Genomic DNA, 6,384 nt, shown 5'->3' with positions numbered 1-6,384 from the left:
GAATTTGCCACTACGAAGCCACTGCTACAAGAACTGCTAAAAGGAGTTCTAAATCTTGAAACAAATCCTGGAAACATGTCAAAACAACCTTCTTAAAACATAAATCTCACAGGACCTATAAAACAAAAATACAATTTAAAAAGCAAAATCAAAAACAAAAAACAAGGTATACAGGCAACAAATAACATGATGAATGGAATGGTACCTCACATCACAATACTAACATTGAATGTAAATGGCCTAAATGCTCCACTTGAAAGATACAGAACTGCAGAATGGATAAGAATTCACCAAAGAACTATCGGCTGCCTTCAGGACACTCACTTAATACATAAGGACTCACATACACTTAAAGTAAAGGGGTGGAAAAAGGCATTTTATGCAAATGGGCACCAAAAGTGAGCAGGGGTAGCTATTCTTACATCAGACAGACGAAACAAATTTTAAAGCAACAGCAGTTAAAAAGGACAAAGAGGCCTGGGAAACGGAGCGAGACTCCGTCTCAAAAAATAAAAAATTTAAAAAAAAGGACAAAGAGACATTGCAAAATGGTTAAAGGCCTTGTTCAACAGGAAAGTATCACAATCCTAAAGATATATGTATCCAACACTGGAGCTCCCAAATTTATAAAACAATTACTAGTAGACCTAAGAAATGAGATAGGGAGCAACACAATAATAGTGGGGGACTTCAATACTCCACTGACAGCACTAAACAGGTCATCAAGACAGAAAGTCAACAAAGAAACAATGGATTAAAACTATACCTTGGAACAAATGGACCTAACAGATATATATATAAAACATTCCATTCAACAACCACAGAATACATGTTCTATTCAACAGCACGTGGAATTTTCTCCAAGATAGACCGTATGACCATAGATTACAAAATGAAGCTCAATAAATTTAAGAAAACTAAAATTTTATCAAGCACTCTCTGAGACCACAGTAAAATAAAACTGGAAATCAACTCCAAAAGGAACCTTCAAAACCATGCAAATACATGGAAATTAAATATCCTGCTCCTGACTGATCACTGGGTCAAAAATGAAATCAAGATGGAAATTTAAAAATTCTTTGAACTGAATGATAATAGTGGCACAACCTATCAAAACCTCTGGGATACATCAAAGTAGGTGCTAAGAGGAAAGTTCATAGCCCTAAACACCTACGTCAAAAAAACTGAAAGAGCACAAACTGACATTCTAAGGTCACACCTCAAGGAACTAGAGAAACAAGAACAAACCAAACCTAAACTCAGCAGAAGAAAGGAAATAACCAAGATCAGAGCAGAACTCAATGACATTGAAACAACAAAACAAAACAAAACAAAGGGTAAATGAATAAAAAACCTGATTCTTTGAAAAGATAAATAAAATTGATAGATCATTAGCAAGATTAACCAAGAAAAAAAGAGAGAAAATCCAAATGACATCAATAAGAAATGAAGCAGGAGATAATACAACTGACACCACAGAAATACAAGAGATCATTCAAGGCTACTATGAGCACCTTTACACACATAAACTAAAAACCTAGAAGAGATGGATAAATTCCTAGAAAAATATGACCCTCCTAGCTTAAATCATGAAGAATTAGATACCTTAAACAGACCAAAAACAAGCAGCAAGATTGAAATGGTAATTTAAAAATTACCAAGCAAAAAAAAATCCAGGACCAGATGGAGTCACAGCAGAATTCTGCCAGACATTCAAAGAAGAATTGTTGCTAATCCTGTGGACACTATTCCACAAGATAGAGAAAGAGGGAGCCCTCCCTAATTCATTCTATGAAGACAACTTCACCCTAATACCCAAACCAGGAAAGGACATAACCAAAAAAGAAAACTACAGATCGATATCCCTGATGAACATAAATGCTAAAATCCTTAACAAAATACTAGCTAACTGAATCCAACAACATATCAAAAAGATAATCCACCATGATCAGGTGGGTTTCATACCAAGGATGGAGGGATGGTTTAACACATGCAAGTCAATAAATGTGATACACCACGTAAACAGAATTAAAAGCGCAACACATAATCATCTTAATAGGTACAGAAAAATCATTTGACAAAACCCCACATCCCTTTGTGATTAAAACTCTCAGCAAAATTGGCATACAAGGGACATACCTCAATGTTTTAAAAGTCATCTATGACAAACCCACAGCCAATGTAATACTGAATGGGGAAAAGCTGAAAGCTTTCCCTCCGAGAACTGGAACAAGACAAGGATGCCCACTTTCACCACTCCTCTTCAACATAGTACTGAAAGTCCTAGCCAGAGCAATCAGACAAGAGAAAGAAATAAAGGTCATCCAAATCAGTAAAGAGGAAGTCAAACTGTCACTCTTTGCTGATGATATGATCCTTTATCTCGAAAACCCTAAAGACTCCTCCAGAAAGCTCCTAGAACTGATAAAAGAATTCAGCAAAGTTTTCAGATACAAGATTAATGTGCAAAAATCAGTAGCTCTTCTATACACCAATGGTGACCAAGCAGAGAATCAAATCAAGTACTCAATCCCTTTTACAATAGCTGCAAAAAACAATATCAAAAAAACTTAGTATTATTTAACCAATGAGGTAAAGGACCTCTACAAGGAAAACTACAAAACACTTCTGAAAGAAATCAAAGATGACACAAACAAATGGAAAAGCATACCACGCTCACAGATAGGTAGAATCACTATTGTGAAAATGACCATACTATGTAAAGCAATCTACAAATTTAATGCAATCCCTGTCAAAATACTACCATCATTCTTCACAGATCTAGAAAAAAGAATTCTAAATTCATGTGGAACCATAACAGAGCTCACATAGCCAAAGCAAGACTGAGCAAAAAGACCAAATCTGGAGGTATCACACTACCTGATTTTAAACTATACCATAAGGCCATAGTCACCAAAACACCATGGTACTGGTATAAATATGGGCTCTTGGACCAATGGAACAGAATAGAAAACCCAGAAATAAACCCAAATACTTAGGACCAAGTGTTCTTTGATAAAGCAAATAAAAACATAAAGTATGGAAAGGACACCCTTTTCAACAAATGGTTCTGGGATAATTGGTTAGCCACATGAAGGAGAATGCAACTGGATCCTATCTCTCACACTATACAAAAATCAACTCAAGATGGATTAAGGACTAAAATCTAAGAACTGAAACTATAAAAATTCTGCAAGATAATATTGGAAAAACCCTTCTAGGCATTGGCTTGTGCAAGGATTTTATGACCAAGAACCCAAAAGCAAATGCAATAAAAACAAAGATAAATAGCCGAGACTTAACTAAACGAAAACGCTTTTGCACAGCAAAAGGAGCAGTCAGCAGAGTAAACAGACAACCCACAGAGTGGGGGAAAATCTTCACAATCTATACATCTGACAAAGGACTAATAACCAGAATCTACAACAAACTCAAACAAATTAGCAAGAAAAAAAACAAACAATCAAAAAGTGGGCATTTTGGTTGTTTCAGTTGGTTTGGTTGTTTAGTTTGGTTTAGTGGGCTAAATCCTTGGCCCATCAAAAAGTGAGCTAAGGACATGAATAGACAATTATCAAAAGAAGATGTACAAATAGCCAACAAACGTGAAAAAATGCTTATCATTACTAATCATCAGGGAAATGCAAATCAAAACCACCCTGTGATACCACCTTACTCCTGCAAGAATGGCCATAATAAAAAAAAAATGAAGAAACAGTACATGTTGCTGTGGATGCAGTGTTCAGGGAACACTTCTATATTTCTGGTAGCGATGTAAAATAGTACAAAGTGAAGATTCCTTAAAGAACTAAAAGTAGAACTACCATTTGATCCAGTAATCCCACTACTGGGTATCTACCCAGAGGAAAATAAGTCATTATATGAAAAAGATACTTGCACACACATGTTTACAGCAACACTATTCATAATTGCAAAATCGTAGAACAAACCCAAATCCCCGTCAATCAATGAGTGGTTAAAGAAACTGTGGTATGTGTGTGTGTGTGTGTGTGTGTGTGTGTGTATGTGTGTGTGTATATATATATATGTGATGGAATACTACTCAGCCATGAAAAGGGATGAATTAATGGCATTTGCAGTGATCTGGATGAGATTGGAGACTATTATCCTAAGTGAAGTAACTCAGGAATGGAAAATCAAATATATGTTCTCACTGATATGTGGGAGCTAAGATATGAGGATGCAAAGGCAAAAGAATGATACAATGGACTTTGGGGACTTGGGGGGAAGGTTGGGAGGTGGGGGAGGGATAAAAGACTATCCAAATCGGGTGCAGTTTATACTGCTCAGGTGATGGGTGCACCAAAAACTTGCAAATCACCACTAAAGAACTTACTCACGTAAACAAACACCACCTGTGTCCCAATAACCTATGGAAAAATTTAAAAACACACACACACACACATTCCTACCTCACAGTGGAAAATTAAAGTATATACTAAATGAAGTACATACCCTGCCTCCCAACCCGACTTCCTTACTGAGATATTTGAGCTTTTCTTCTTTAAAAGCTTAACTTAGATTTTTTCTCCCTAAAGAATTTAGAAATGACCCCCCAACACAAATCAGAAAAGAGCTGAACTATCAGAACTAGATTGTTCCAGATTTTTATTAAATTTAAATAGATTTAAATGTTACTTTAGCAAATACTTGGACAATTTTATTATCCAAAAAATGTGCGGACCTAATATTAATTTTACAAAGAAAAATAACCCAATAGCAAATCTGCATAAACTATGAGCTGACAAGTAGCAGAAGAGAAGATTTTAAAAGCCAATACATATGCTTGCACTCACTATAATTAGAAAATTGAGAATTTACACAAGAAGGTACAATTTTGTAACCAGATAGAGAAAGATTAAAAATCTGTATTACTACGTGGGGATCAGATTGTAGGGAATTGGGAATTCTTACACAGTGCTGGAGAGACTGTCAACATGATTAAATCTTTATAATTTGTCAGGAGCAAATTATAAAGATTGAGTTAAACTGAAAATGCTTGTGACCCTGGGACCTAGCCATGCCACTTTTGGTACATACCACAGAAAAGCCCTCATACAAGGCACAATGGATGTTTGTGAAAGAGAACAATTAGAAACAAGCTGGATCACAAAGACAAGAGTCTGGATGAATACATTGTTTTCTATCATATAATGGAACACTGTAACATAATTATGCTAATACTGTAATTATTAACATAATGGAATGAATTAAATTTACAAATAGCAATTCAGATACATCTTAAAAGTTTAACATTTAAGCAGAATAAAGCATGTTGGAAAATAATATCATTTATATTAAAAATGTATTTTATTAATGATTACCAATATATGTTATTAAAATTATAAAAGTATTTACTGAATAATAAATACAAATCTAGGGTAGGCAGTACCTCTGGGGAGAGAGAATGAAAAATGAAATTATAGCGAGGAACACAGAGGGCTTCAAAACACCCAGTCACATTTTATGCCTTAAAATAATCAGAGATAAATGTGACAAATATCAAGGATTTATACAATAAGGTGTTATGAGTAAGAGCCTTCATTACTTGTCAATCTGAAATATTTAAAAACAATTTTTAAGTTACAAAAGTATTAACTGCAATCTTATTTTGTATCACAAAGGTCTGAAATACTGAGTTATACCGGTATATAAAATTTAGAAGCAGTACGAAAATTAGTTGGTTTACTAATTAGTTGATTTACCAATTACATAGTTGGTTTACCTGATTTATTTTTTAATCTGAAGATGAACATTAGTGCAAATAATCCAGTTCTGATATTTCAGCTCTTCTCTGATTATAGTGTTGGATGGTAATTTTTCAAACCATTACAAGGGGAAAAATTCTGAATCAGGCACTTTAAAGACTTTAAACTGATTTGGATTATGGGATGATACAGTGGATAATGATGCTTTATTAGTCCTGACAGTGTACTGCCCCATCAATCTACTTAAGATAAAGAAATTATTTTTTCTTTGGATAATTTCTTTCTTATTATTTTTCTTTGGATAATTCAACAGTTTCTCATGGTGACTATTTGTTTCATGTAGAGTAAGAGTACCATGACCCTTGTTAAAAGGTGTTTGAGCAGAAAAATGAAAATGTTAATAGCTTCCCTATACAAATCCTGCCTTCCAGTATAAATCCAGGACTTTGATTCTTTTCTTCTTCTTGAAATGAGACAAGCTGGTCACCAGTGATTTTTAAAATTCTACATAAATAATAGATAACAATTCTCCCCCAAAGCTTTGCTTCACCCTTCCAGTTACTGTTTTTGACCTTTTAATTATCGTGTGACTTGCACCAATTGACAACAAATTTTTTTTTTTTTTTTTTTTTTTTTTTTTTTTTTTTTTTTTTTT

This window comes from Rhinopithecus bieti, unplaced genomic scaffold (assembly GCF_001698545.2).
Source record: "Rhinopithecus bieti isolate Rb0 unplaced genomic scaffold, ASM169854v2 scaffold_3043, whole genome shotgun sequence".
Taxonomy (NCBI): domain Eukaryota; kingdom Metazoa; phylum Chordata; class Mammalia; order Primates; family Cercopithecidae; genus Rhinopithecus; species Rhinopithecus bieti.
The sequence above is the reverse complement of the archived record's forward strand: the minus strand, read 5'-3'. Positions refer to the sequence as shown.